At 44.7% G+C, this 15,377-nt stretch overlaps 1 protein-coding gene across 1 annotated transcript in view; it reads right to left on the bottom strand.

The window, feature by feature from the left end:
• The window catches only part of LOC140491817 (uncharacterized), a 33,449-nt gene that overhangs the window by 17,573 nt on the left and 499 nt on the right, over window positions 1-15,377 (bottom strand). The gene's annotated exons all lie outside the window — the stretch shown is intronic.

The following is a 15,377-nucleotide window of genomic DNA, read 5'->3' as shown; positions in this document are numbered from 1 at the left end:
GTCATACCATGTCCAAACAGATTGAAATTAATGTTTGTACATATCTCTACAAGGAGAGTTACAGGTACACTCAATTGTTTAATATTCTCTCCACCAAATCCAGAATCACCTTCTGATTTCATAACTCACCAGCACCACCAACCACCATTTATACAATGTCCCATAAGCATTCAGTGCCTTGTAAGTTACTGCATTATTGCTGATGAAGAATTTCAGTAAGAAATGTTATGGAGCAGACCAAATCCCCTCAAGATATATTAACAAGATAGTCTATACTTAAACTTTTCTGATTATAAATGCAAGTGCTAGGTATTGTATTCTGGATACAATTTGATTGGGTCAAACTACCAGATTTGAAGCAGAACACATTTTATTCATACACTATAGTTAAGATTCAACAAAAGAAAGGAGAAATTGGATTACCTTAACTCTATTGGAAAACCTAGCAGAATAATAGATTATTTGATACTAAACAGTAACTGTTCCAATATAGTAACATCCCATAAACACACACTTGGCAAAGGCAAATTCAGTAAAACAGATTGTCTCTCATACTGTCGTAGCAGCAGGAAGGGAGCCCTAGCTTTTAGCTGTAACCGGGAGAGGAATTAAAACTTCTACATCCAGCTTCAAGACTGCAGAAAGCTAAAACTAAAGCCTTGGTTCTGTGGGAGCTTGCCCCCACCAAGTCAGGCTGCTTCTATTGTTCCAACATTTTAAAAAAGCCAAGGCCTCACGAGCTGTTTATTTTATTAGCTTTGGAGCAGACTGCTCATCATCTCTGTCTCAATCTTTCTTCATAAAACGTCTAGAACAGAATACACCTGTTAAAGCCATAATATTGTCACAGAAACTACTGCTGGATGTAAGTTAGATTTAGAAACATCTGCAGCACAAGGGCTCATGATGTACTCCTTGTTTAGAGCTCATATTCCCCTGTCTAATCTAAGCAAACTAAAACCAAGCCCCATCAAGAGTAACTCTGCTAAAAACTGAAAGTGCTGTAAATCAAAAACAAAATCAGAGATGGCTGGAAAAGCCCAGCAGGTCTGGCAGCATCTTGGGAGAGAAATCAGAGTTAACATTTTGGGGCAACTGACCCCTTCCTTCGAACAGATTGTAGCTGGGGAAATGTTGGTTTATACGCAGAAGAATAACTCCGATGCTTGGTAACCTGTTTACACTACTCCATCTCATACGACCAACACATCAGTCATAGGAGCAGTTAATTAAGATTAAATTATCCCTGCACAAAACTAGGTTGCACTTCCTTTAAACTTATGAGAATTCCTTTTTTTTTCAGAAAGGCATCTTCTCTCTGGTGAGTTGTGCCCTGGTAAAGTTAGATATTTACCTTCACTTAGACCTTTGTATCACTGACATACTTATTCTATTCAATGAATTAAAACATTATTTGAGGCCTCCATTAGTGAATTTGGTGTTTGAACAGATGGAAGTTGTTTGCAATGCTTTGATATATTTAGAGTTTTTCACTCAACCAAATGAGAGGTAAAACAGGCAGTCATAATGGAGGACCAGAAACAATCTAGTGAACGGTCTTCTGGATTGGGGCGGGGGGAGAATGGAAAAGTTGAAGAGAGGGGGGAAGAGAGAATAATAGTCAGGGGCAGACCAGGATCATGCCATTGGTAATAAAACTGGGACAGGTTTACAACAGTGTGGGAAACATATCTGGACAAGGATTAATGCAGGAGATCATATTAAGAGGACAAACCCATTCAGGCTGCATTGTCTGGAATGGCTCTCTGGGAAACCAAATCCATAAGTTCCACTCCTACACCCTATCCCATTAGCCCAACGTTATTCCCCTCCCCAAACTGTTTCGAAAGCCTCGTTTGAATTTGCATCTACCACATTCCACATCATACCAAGAAGGGGCAAAGGTGCTGGATACTGCAAAGGCTACTGGCCCTGACAACATTCCAGCAACAGCACCAAAGACTTGCACTCCCGAACAGATTATGGCCTGGACAAGCTCTCCCATTACAGCCAGAACACTGGCATCTACCTCAAAATGTGGAAAATTGCCCGTTAAGGTAAAAGCTAAAGTTGCCATAGTTCTACCAAACCACAAGGCTGCTCTATCATTGTAAAGAGATACTGGTGATGGTTTAACTTCAGGGTCATCACACCTCAGGAACAATTGAGAAGCAGAGTCCTTCATGATAACCTCAATCAGTGCGGGAATTGAACCCACATTGTTGGCACAACATTGCATTGCAAACCAGCTGTCCAGCCAACTGAGCGAACCAATCCCCTTGCCCAGCTATGACCTGTCCAAGTACCATTATACCAGCCTACACCCAGTTATCAGCAAAGTGATGGAAGAGGTCACTGACCATACTCAATAACAGACTGCTCATTCTGCTAGGGTCGCTCAGCTCCTGACCGCATTACAGCCGTGATTCAAACATGGACAAAAGAGCTGAGCTCCAGTGGTAAGGTGAGAAGGACTGCTCTTGGTGTGAGGGTAATATTTGACCAATTGAGGCATCAAGGATTTCTGCCAAAAACTGGACTCATTGCTAAGCAAGAAAAACAAATCTCCACTGGTCGGAGTCACACCTAGCATTAAGGAAGATCGTTATGATTGTTGGAGGACAATCATCCCAGTCCAAGGACATCACCACATGAGTTCCTCAGACTACTGCTGAGGCTGAATCATCTTTAGCTGCTTCTTCAATGATTTCTCTCCTTCATAGGGTCAGAAGTGAGAATCAAAAACTGAAGTTGCTAGAGAAGCTCAGCAGGTCTGGCAGTGTCCATGGAGAGAAATCAGTCTCGAGTGACCCTTTTCCAGAATAGTTCTCAAGCCAAAATGTTAATTCTGATTTCTCTGCACAGATGCTGCCAGATCTCCTGAGTCTTTCCAGCAATTTCTGAATTTGTTTCTGATTTACAGCATCTGCAGGTCTTTCAGATTTTTTTTTAAACCATCCTAACTCTGAATGATATCATCATTCCTTCTCTGACACTGGGTCTGCCGCTGGAACGCTGTACAGCGTTGTGTGTGCACCTACACAATGTGCATTGCAGAGGTTCAAAGAGAAAGCACATAACCAACCACCTTCTCTCAAAGGATAATAAATGCTGACCTAGCCAGAGAGAGACATACATCTCATCAATGAATCAATAAAGGTGCAACATTCCAGATGAGCATCTCTTTAGATGCAGCCTCCACCTTAAATCATCAACCACTCTCCAAGGTTTCACAAAGAGGCGATTTGCTCAGGCTACAATTGGTGAGACAATTACAAACTGGAATCTCATTATGAGTACTTGGTCAACCTCCAAGACCCACTAATACATTCTTCCCTTTCAGAAATATTTACATAGCTGTGAAGGAGACTTGTAGCTTTATTTGACAATGAGTCTATTTGTTTAGCTGGACACAAATTAAGGACGTTAAAGATATTTTTCAATGCAAGTGTGAATTATAGTGCGAAGTTTATGAATGTGTAAGAAATTTAATTGGGATTTTAAATGATAATTTTATTGGTTCTATGCAGTGTGGGTACTGGAAGAAAGCTTCCAAGAGTTTTCAGTTCAGCAGTTATCAGGACATGAAATCAATATAAAAATCAAACCCCAGGATTCCCTGTACACACTCAGATCTGACTCTCCTTTATTGTTGAATGCGAAGAGCACTTTACACACTGGAATACGTACTCTAATGCATCTCAATCTTGAACTGTACTAACCAACTTAACAATCTCTTCACATTTAAGGACAGGACATTATGGTAAATCAATAACATATAATCCAATAATATATTTTACTTTTCAGAAAGCATCACTTATGACAATTGAAGTTGATAAGAGCTTTTAAACTTACATCCTAGCAGGAAAATCCATTAAAATGTGTGAATGACGTATACTGGGCCAATACCTCAGAACAGATAAAGAAGGAAACATATGTCAGGTATAGACAGGATAGATCGAGTGAATCCTTAGAAGAGTATAAAGGAAGTAGGAGTATACTTGAGAGGGAAATCAGGAGGGCAAAATGGGGACATGAGATAGCTTTGGCAAATAGAATTAAAGAGAAATATATTAAGGACAAAAGGGTAACTAGGGAGAGAATAGGGCCCCTCAAAGATCAGCAAGGTGGCCTTTGTATGGAACCACAGAAGATGGGGGAGATACGAAATGAATATTTTGCATCAGTATTTACTGTGAGAAAGGATATGGAAGATATAAACTGTAGGGAAATAGATGGTAACATCTTGCAAAATGTCCAAAATTCAGAGGAGGAAGTGCTGGATGTCTTGAAACAGTTAAAGATGGATAAATCCCCAACACCTGATCAGGTTTAGATTAGATTACTTACAGTGTGGAAGCAGGCCCTTCGGCCCAACAAGTCCACACCGACCCACCGACCCATTCCCCTACACCTAACACTACGGGCAATTTAGCACAACCGATTCACCTAACCTGCACATCTTTAGACTGTGGGAGGAAACTGGAGCACCCGGAGGAAACCCACGCAGACACGGGGAGAATGTGCAAACTCCACACAGTCAGTCGCCTGAGGCAAGAATTGAACCCAGGTCTCTGGTGAGGCAGCAGTGCTAAATTTAAGGTCAGGGTGGAATGTGTTGGTGAAGTTGATGAATTGCTCAACCTCCTCGCGGAATTACGGAATTACACCGGCACCACTCCCCACCTCTTCCTCCGCTACATTGATGACTGCATTGGCGCCACCTCGTGCTCCCGCGAGGAGGTTGAGCAATTCATCAACTTTACCAACACATTCCACCCTGACCTTAAATTTACCTGGACTATCTCTGACACCTCGCTCCCCTTCCTGGACCTCTCCATCTCCATTAGTGACGACCGACTTGACACTGACATTTTTTACAAACCCACTGACTCCCATAGCTACCTGGATTACACCTCCTCCCACCCTATCTCTTGCAAAAATGCCATCCCGTATTCCCAATTTCTCCGCCTCCGCCGTATCTGCTCCCAGGAGGACCAGTTCCACCATAGGACACACCAGATGGCCTCCTTCTTTAGAGACCGCAATTTCCCTTCCCACGTGGTTAAAGATGCCCTCCAACGCATCTCGTCCACATCCCGCACCTCCGCCCTCAGACCCCACCCCTCCAACCGTAACAAGGACAGAACGCCCCTGGTGCTCACCTTCCACCCTACAAACCTTTTCATCAACCAAATCATCCACCGACATTTCCGCCACCTCCAAAAAGACCCCACCACCAGGGATATATTTCCCTCCCCACTCCTTTCCGCCTTCCGCAAAGACCGTTCCCTCCGTGACTACCTGGTCAGGTCCACACCCCCCTACGACCCACCCTCCCATTCTGGCACCTTCCCCTGCCACCGCAGGAACTGTAAAACCTGTGCCCACACCTCCTCCCTCACCTCTATCCAAGGCCCTAAAGGAGCCTTCCACATCCATCAAAGTTTCACCTGCATATCCACTAATATCATTTTATTGTATCCGTTGCTCCCGATGTGGTCTCCTCTACATTGGGGAGACTGGGCACCTCCTATCAGAGCGCTTTAGGGAACATCTCCGAGACACCCGCACCAATCAACCAAACCGCCCCGTGGCCCAACACTTCAACTCCCCCTCCCACTCTGCCGAGGACATGGAGGTCCTGGGCCTCCTTCACTGCCGCTCCCTCACCACCAGACGCCTGGAGGAAGAACGCCTCATCTTCCGCCTCGGAACACTTCAACCCCAGGGCATCAATGTGGACTTCAACAGTTTCCTCATTTCCCTTCCCCCACCTCACCCTAGTTTCAAACTTCCAGCTCAGTTACTGTCTCCTTGACTTGTCCTACCTGCCTATCTTCTTTTCCACCTATCCACTCCACCCTCTCCTCCTTGACCTATCACCTTCATCCCCTCCCCCACTCACCCATTGTACTCTATGCTACTCTCTCCCCACCCCCACCCTCCTCTAGCTTATCTCTCCACGCTTCAGGCTCACTGCCTTTATTCCTGATGAAGGGCTTTTGCCTGAAACGTCGATTTCGCTGCTCGTTGGATGCTGCCTGAACTGCTGTGCTCTTCCAGCACCACTAATCCAGTCCTTTAGGAACTCAATCTCAATGAAAGTAACAACACAAGATAAAATTGTATTTCAGCCAGCCGCTTAAATAATGACCCTCACAGTTCTGAGGAAGGGTCATTGGACCCGAAACATTAACTCTATTTCTCTCCACTGAAGCTGCCAGACCTGCTGAGCTTTTCCAGCAACTTCTGTTTTTGTTTCTGATTGACATCATCTGCAGTTCTTTTGGATTTCAATCTGTGTGTGTGTGTGTCTGTGTGTGTCTGTGTGTCTGTGTCTGTCTGTCTGTGTGTCTGTGTGTGTCTGTGTGTCTGTGTGTCTGTGTGTCTGTGTGTGTGTGTGTGTGTGTGTGTCTGTGTGTCTGTGTCTGTCTGTGTGTGTGTGTGTCTGTGTGTCTGTGTCTGTCTGTGTGTGTGTGTGTTGGGTGACAAGCTGCCATGTTGCCAGACCCAGGGGAAACAGCAGGTGGTGAGAATGGGCTGATCGGCTTAAATTTGCAATGATGCCTAACTCCCATTTGGTCCTCTCAAGACAACGTTGCTCAGTCAGGACAGGGGAAAGCAGCCCAAGCCTTCACTTAGAATGCCCATGATCCAAAACGGATTGTAATGACTCTCTGTAGCTGCAATGCCACCCATTGACATTCAATATATATTCCCGTGTCTCTCTGCTCTGACACCCACTGAACAATTATACTATTTATTTTATTTTAATTGATTCTCCTTCTGCTTCTAACCAAAATATACAATTCAGCAACTGCTTGTATTAGATTTCACCTATCACCTTACTGCCTGTTCCATCAGCCTGTCTACATCCTAAGACCATAAGACATAGAAACTGAAATGAGGCCATTCAGCCCATCGACTCTGCTCCACCATTCAATCATGGCTGATAAGCAACCCACCAAGACCCAGCTCCTGCCACTCTATCCCTGTAATGCTGCGTTTTCCACCAAACCTCCTGCACAACCCTGGACACTGTGGAGTAATTTACATTTCTCCCGCTTTCTCCCTGTAACCCTTGATCCCCTTGGTAGTCAAGAACCTATCTATCTCTGTCTTAAATATACTCAATGACCTGGTCTCCACAGCCTTCTGTGGCAGTGAATTCCAGAGATTCCCCACTCTCTGGCTGAAGGAGTCTCTCCTTATCTCTGTTCTAAAAGATCTTCCCTTTACTCTAAGGCTGTGGCCTCGGCTCCTAGTCTCTCCTACCAATGGAGAGACTTCCCAACATCCACTCTGTCCAGGCCATTCAGGATTCTCTACGTTTCAATGAGATCATGCCTCATTCTTCTAAACTCCACCGAGTATAGACTCAGATTCCTGGGACAATTCTCATGAACCTCCTCTGAACCCGCTCCGGGGCCAGTACACCCTTCCTGAGATGTGGGGCCCAAAACTGCACACTTCCACAGAGTTCACATTGCTGCCAACTTTTGGATAGAACATAGAACAGTACAGTACACTACAGGCCCTTCAGCCCTCGATGATGTGCTGGCCTTTTATCCTACTCAAAGATCAGACTAACCCACAAACCATTCATTTTACTATCATCCATGTGCCTATCCAGCAGTCACTTAAATGTCTCTAATGTCTCTGACTCTACTCCCACTGCTGGCAGTGGATTCCACACACCCACCATCTCTGTGTAAAGAACCTACCTCTGACATCTCCCCTAAATCTTCCTCCAATCATCTTAAAATTATGTCCCCTCGTGACAGCCATTTCTGCCCTGGAAAAAAGTCTCTAGCTATCCACTCTCTCTGTGCCTCTCAACACTTTGTACACCTCTATCAAGTCACCTCTCATCCTTCTTCGCTCAAATGAGAAAAGCCGTAGCTCCCTCAACCTTTCTTAATAAGACACGCCCTCCAGTCCAGGCAACATCCTGGGAAATCGCCTCTGAACTCTCCCTAAAGCTTCCACATCCTTCCTGTAATGAGGTGACCAGAACTGAACACAATATTCCAAGTGTGGTCTAACCAGGACTCTATAGAGCTGCAGCATAACCTCACGGCTCATAAACTCAATCCCCCTGTGAATGAAAGCCAAAACATCATGCACCTTCTTAACAATCCGAGCAACTCAGGTGATAACTTTGAGGGATCTCTGGACATGAATCCAAGATCCCTCTGTTCCTCCACTCTGCCAAGAATCCTGTCCTTAACCCTGTATTCTGCATTCAAATTAGACCTTCCAAAGTGAATGACTTCACACTTTTCCAGCTTGAACTCCATCTGCCATTTATCAGCCCAGTTCTGCATCCTGTCAATGTCCCATTGCAACCTACAACAGGCCTCCACACTATCCACAACTCCACAAACCTTTGTCATCAGCAAACTTACTAACCCACCCATCCACTTCCACACGGGTGTCAGAACAGACCCATGTGGAACACCATTGGTCACTGAGCTCCTGGCTGAACACTTACCATGTACTACCACCCATTGTCTTCTATGGGCTAGCCATTCTTGATGAAGGGCTTTTGCCCAAAATGTCGACTCTCCTGCTCCTCGGACACTGCCTGACCTGCTGTGCTTTTCCAGCACCACACTCTCGTCTCTAATCTCCAGCATCTGCAGTCTTCACTTTCTTCCAGCCAATTCTGTATCCAGACAGCCAAATTTCCCAGTACCCCATGCCTCCTTACTTTCTGAATAAGCCTACCATGGGGAACCTTATGAAACGCCTTGCTAAAATCCATGTACACTACATCCACTGCTCTACCTTCATCGCATCCTCAAAGAATTCAATCAGCTTTGTGAGGCATGACCTGCCCTTCACAAAGCCATGCTGACTACCTCTAATCAAACTATGCTTTTCCAAGTAGTTATAAATACTGTCGCTTAGAATCTTCTCCAATAATTTACCCACTACCAACGTAGGACTGACTGGTCTGTAACTCCCAGGATTATCTGCAAACCCTTTCTTGAACAAGGGAATAACATTTGCCACCTTCCAATCATCTGGCACGACTCCTGTGGACAGTGAAGATCATCACCAAAGGCGCACCAATTTCTTCCATTGCTTCCCATCTGGCCCAGGGGACTTATCTATCCTAATGTTTTTCAAAGTTTCCAGAACTTTGAGGGCGGCACGGTGGCACAGTGGTTAGCACTGCTGCCTCACAGCACCAGAGACCCGGGTTCAATTCCCGCCTCAGGCGACTCTCTGTGTGGAGTTTGCACATTCTCCCCGTGTCTGCGTGGGTTTCCTCCGGGTGCTCCGGTTTCCTCCCACACTCCAAAGATGTGCAGGTCAGGTGAATTGGCCATGTGAAATTGTCCCTAGTGTTAGGTAAGGTGTAAATGTAGGGGTATGGGTGGGTTGCGCTTCAGCGGGGCGGTGTGGACTTGTTGGGCCGAAGGGCCTGTTTCCACACTGTAAGTAATCTAATCTAAAAGAACATCCTCTTTCTTAACATCAACCTGTTTGAGCATATCAGTCTGTTTCACACTGTCCTCACAAACGACAAGGTCCCTCTCGCTAGTGAATACTGAAGCAAAGTATTCATTAAGGACCTCTCCTTCCTCCTCCAACCCCAGGCTCAAGTTCTCTCCACTATCCCTGATTTGCCCTACCCTCACTCTGGCCATCTTCTTGTTCCCCACATAAATGCAGGATACCTTGGGCCATCAACAAATTTCAAACAGGTCTCAGTCTTTCATATAGAAAAGCAGCAGTCCTCATTCTGACACTGGGGAAAATTGCACTGTACACCTTCCACCAACGCAAAAACATCTGATGTATTGATGCCAAGATTTCCTTGTGCTTTTACTGTTTAATAAATTCTGGGTAATCCAAGATGGAGGATGGGAAAAATTTCTGGCTATAACAGCTGCTCCTTTTTTGAGATATTTTAGGTGCTGGAGGTGATTTCCTCGAATTCCAGGAGCAGCAATTACTGTTTTATATGCTGTTGCATTGTTTTAGAACTTTGGAGAACAAAAAAGCCAAAACAACAGCACTTTAAAAAGGAGAGGTACAGACAAAAGAAACACATGGTGAGTTCAGTGCAGGAGAGAGAGAGAAAAACCAACATTGCTAAATAACACAGCAGTCAACCTGCACAGCTCCTGCCTTTGCTGTTTGAGATCATGTATCGCTGGACACCGGAGTGTGTCTGGGAAAATTAACAAACAGTGAAATTCACAACTAATCTTGGAGGAACCTGTTTGGGAGAGGTCACAGCACAGAAACAGATAAGAGGATATTTTAAGTGTGGCCTTACATCAAGTCTGTCACAGTGAGTGGAGTGGGTTCTTTCTTGATTATATGTTTTATTGAGATATGTCTGTTGATTAAACTTAAAATATAAGCCATAAGTATTAAGTTAGCCTGGAGCAGTGTTTTTTAGAGGAATAAGACAGTGCTATTATCTGGGTCTGTAAACTGAAAGAAGCAAAAATGGCCTTTAGTAGAGTGATATGCTCTTCTTGTCGGATGTGGGAATTTAGGGAGATTTACGTGTTACTGAGGATTATATCTGCAATAAATGTCATTGGGTGCAAATGCTATCGGATCGAATGGATCAGTTGGGTGACAGTTAGAGGCAATGAGGAATTTACAAGAGCAAGGGGATGTGATGGATGGCAGTTACAGGAAGGAGGAAAACCCGCAGATACAGTCACATAGATAGGTTAAATCGATGAAAGGTAAGAGAGGTAGGCAGGTAGTGCAGGAGTTTCTGTGGCTATCCCCATTTCAAACAGGTATGCTGTTTTGGAAAATGTAGGGGGTGATGGATTCTCAGAGGAACGTAGCACGAACAGCCAAGTTTCTGGTATTGAGACTGGCTCTAATGCAACAAGGGGTACGTCAGATTCCAAAAGATTGATTTGTGTTAGAGGATTCACTAGTCTGAGGTACAGACAGACGTTTCTGTGGCCAGCAGCAAAAAATCAGAATGGTGTGTTGCCTCCCTGGTGCCAGGATCAAGGATGTCTCAGAGAGGGTGCAGAATGTTCTCACAGGGGAGAGGGCCCAGCAGGAGGTCATTGTCCACATTGGAACCAATGACATAGGAAAGCAAAAGGTTGAGATTCTGAAGGGAGATTACAGAGAGTTAGACAGAAATTTAAAAAAGGAGGTCCTCAAGAGTATTAATATCTGGATTACTCCCAGTGCTACGAGCTAGTGAGGGCAGGAATAGGAGGATAGAGCAGATGAATGCATGGCTGAGGAGCTGGTGTATGGGAGAAGGATTCACATTTTTGGATCATTGGAATCTCTTTTGGGGTAGAAGTGACCTGTACAAGAAGGACGGATTGCACCTAAATTGGAAGGGGACTAATATACTGGCGGGGAGATTTGCTAGAGCTGCTCGGGTGGATTTAAACTGGTAAGGTGTGTGTGTGTGTGTGTGTGTGAGGGAGGGGGGGGGGGGGGGTGCGGGGGGGGGGGGGGTGGCGGGAGACCCAGGGAGATAGTGAGATCGATCTGAGACTGGTACAGTTGAGAACAAAGGCAAGCAGGCAGGGATAAAGCAGAGAACAAGGTAAGGCTGATAAATTAAACTGCATTTATTTCAATGCAAGGGGCCTAACAGGGAAGGCAGATGAACTCAGGGCATGGTTAGGAACATGGGACTGGGATATCATAGCAATTACCGAAACATGGCTCAGGAATGGGCAGGACTGGCAGCTTAATGTTCCAGGATACAAATGCTACAGGAAGGATAGAGAGGGAGGCAAGAGAGGAGGGGGAGTGGCATTTTTGATAAGGGATAGCATTACAGCTGTACTGAGGGAAGATATTCCCGGAAATACATCCGGGTGGAACTGAGAAATAAGAAAGGGATGATCACCTTATTGGGATTGTATTATAAACCCCCCAGTGGTCAGAGGGAAATTGAGAAACAAACTTGTAAGGAGATCTCAGTTGTCTGTAAAAATAATAGGGTAGTTAAGGTAGGGGATTTTAACTTTCCAAACATCGACTGGGACTGCCATATTGTTAAAGGTTTAGATGGAGAGGAATTTGTTAAGTGTACACGAGAAAACTTTCTGATTCAGTATGTGGATGTACCTACTAGAGAAGGTGCAAAACTTGACCTACTCTTGGGAAATGAGGTGTCAGTGGGGAAGCACTTTGGGGCCAGCGACCATAATTCTATTCGATTTAAAATAGTGATGGAAAAGGATAGACCAGATCTAAAAGTTGAAGTTCTAAATTGGAGGAAGGCCAATTTTGATGGTATTAGGCAAGAACTTTCGAAAGCTGATACGGGGCAGATGTTCACAGGTAGAGGGACGGCTGGAAAATGGGAAGTCTTCAGGAATGAGATAACAAGAATCCAGAGAAAGTATATTTCTGTCAGGGTGAAAGGAAAGGTTGGTAGGTGGAGGGAATGCTGGATGATCAATGAAATTGAGGGTTTGGTTAAGAAAAAGAAGGAAGCATATGTCAGGTATAGACAGGATAGATCGAATGAATCCTTAGAAGAGTATAAAGGAAGTAGGAGTATACTTAAGAGGGAAATCAGGACGGCAAAAAGGGGACATGAGATAGCTTTGGCAAATGGAATTAAGGAAAATTCAAAGGGCTTTTACAAATATATTAAGGACAAAAGGGTAACTAGAGAGAGAATAGGGCCCCTCAAAGATCAGCAAGGCGGCCTTTGTGTGGAGCCGCAAGAGTTGGGGGAAGATATTAAATGAGTATTTTGCATCAATATTTACTGTGGAAAAGGACATGGAAGATATAGAATGTAGGGAAATAGATGGTGACATCTTGAAAAATGTCCATATTACAGAAGAGGAAGTGCTGGATGTCTTGAAACGCATAAAAATGGATAAATCCCCAGGACCTGATCAGGTGTGCCCTAGAACTCTGTGGGAAGCTAGAGAAGTGATTGCTGGGCCTCTTACTGAGATATTTGTATCATCAATAGTCACAGGTGAGGTGCCGGAAGACTGGAGGTTGGCAAACATGGTGCCACTGTTTAAGAAGGGGGGTAAGGACAAGCCAGGGAACTACAGATCGGTGAGTCTGACACCGTTGGTGGGCAAGTTGTTGGAGGGAATCCTGAGGGACAGGTTGTACATGTATTTGGAAAGGCAAGGACTGATTCGGGATAGTCAACATGGCTTTGTGCATGGGAAATCATGTCTCACAAACTTGATTGAGTTTTTTGAAGAAGTAACAAAGAAGATTGATGAGGGCAGATTGGTAGATGTGATCTATATGGACTTCACTAAGGCGTTCGACAAAGTTCCCCATGGGAGACTGGTTAGCAAGGTTAGATCTCACGGAATACAGGGAGAACTAGCCATTTGGATACAGAACTGGCTCAAAGGTAGAAGACAGAGGGTGGTGGTGGAGAGTTGTTTTTCAGACTGGAGGCCTGTGACCAGTGGAGTGCCACAAGGATCGGTGCAGGGCCCTCTACTTTTTGTCAGTTACATAAATGATTTGGATGCGAGCATAAGAGGTACAGTTAGTAAGTTTGCAGATGACACCAAAATTGGAGGGTAGTGGACAGCAAAGAGAATTACCTCAGATTACAATAGGATCTGGACCAGATGGGCCAATGGGCTGAGGAGTGGCAGATGGAGTTTAATTCAGATAAATGTGAGGTGCTGCATTTTGGGAATGCAAATCTTAGCAGGGCTTGTACACTGAATGGTAAGGTCTTAGGGCGTGTTGCTGAACAAAGAGACCTTGGAGTGCAGGTTCATAGCTCCTTCAAGGTGGAGTTGCAGGTAGACAGGATAGTGAAGAAGGCATTTGGTATGCTTTCCTTTATTGGTCAGAGTATTGAGTACAGGTGTTGGGAGGTCATGTTGCGGCTGTACAGGAAATTGGTTAGGCCACTGTTGGAATATTGTGTGCAATTCTGGTCTCCTTTTTATCAGAAAGATGTTGTGAAACTTGAAAGGATTCAGAAAAGATTTACAAGGATGTTGTCAGGGTTGGAGGATTTGATCTATCGGGAGAGGTTGAATAGGATGTGGCTGTATTCCCTAGAGTGTTGGAGGCTGAGCGATAACCTTCTAGAGATTTATAAAATCATGAGGGGCATGGATAGGATAAATAAACAAAGTCTTTTCCCTGGGGTGGGGGAGTCCAGAATTAGAGGGCATAGATTTAGGGTGAGAGGGGAAAGGTATAAAAGAGACCTAAGGGGCAACATTTTCACGCAGAGGGTGGAGCTTGTATGGAATGAACTGCCAGAGGAAGTGGTGGAGACTGGTACAATTGCAACATTTAAAAGGCATCTGGATGGGTATATGAATAGGAAGGGTTTGGCTATGAATGCAGCTGGAAAGAATCCTGAATGATACAGGATTTCGAGGGTCATCCCAATGATTTCCCCCCTCTGTTGTACTATCTGCCCTCTTAACACTAGCTCGTCCATTGCTCAAGGATAATGCACTCAGTCTATTGGTCAAATATACCCCTCTCTAAGGTCACCTGTCACTCTCAGACTGGGCAGCAAACAGAGGCTGGTATAACTATGGGAGCTTTGTTGGACTGTCCCACAGTGTAGGGTCACCTTTTGGGCAGTTAACAGCATAGTATCCTAATGTGGAGAGAGTGCCCACTCCGAGGATGCAGGCAGTAGATCTGCTTAACAAAAAGCCCAACTCAAGAAAATTTTATGATGATGTTCCCCATATGTAGAGGTTTATAAAATCATGAGGGGCATGGATAGGGTAAATAGCCAAGGTCTTTTTCCTGGGGCGGGGACTCCAGAGCTAGAGGGCATAGGTTTAGGGTTAGGGGGGAAAAGATATAAAGGAGACCTAAGGGGCAACTTTTTCACACAGAGGTACATGTATGGAATGAGCTGCCAGAGGAAGTGGTGGAGGCTGGTACAATTACAGCATTTAAAAGGCATCTGGATGGATGAATGAGTAGGAAGAGTTTAGAGGGATATGGGCTAAGTGCAAATGGGATGAGGTTAGTATGGGATATCTGGTCGGCAGGGACAAGTTGGACCGTAGGGTCTGTTTCTGTGCTGTACATCTCTATGACTATGACTCTAACTTGTAAAAGATAATATACAGCTTGTCCTGAGATTACAAAATGTCTTAAACAGGAAGTCCATGTCACCAACAGCTGTTTGGGCAAGATAAGAGTCACAACCTCAACTGAAAAATGTACATTTCTGTTCCCGGAGCGTGATAAAACCTCCTAAGTATTTCCAATATTTACAAAACAAAAGCAACATTTCCACACACCTCAAAGTGAAGGTTACAATAATCCTCAGGAATTAATGCACCCAATCAAACCCAGGTTAGCTCCCCGGGCCAGACCCCCGGTCTTTCTCAAATCTTTGCTGGTGGTGGGCATGGTGGTATTCCCAT

The sequence above is a fragment of the Chiloscyllium punctatum genome, chromosome 20, assembly GCF_047496795.1.
Source record: "Chiloscyllium punctatum isolate Juve2018m chromosome 20, sChiPun1.3, whole genome shotgun sequence".
In the NCBI taxonomy this organism is placed as follows: domain Eukaryota; kingdom Metazoa; phylum Chordata; class Chondrichthyes; order Orectolobiformes; family Hemiscylliidae; genus Chiloscyllium; species Chiloscyllium punctatum.
Note: the sequence above shows the minus strand (reverse complement) of the source record. Positions and strands in the feature narration are given on the sequence as shown.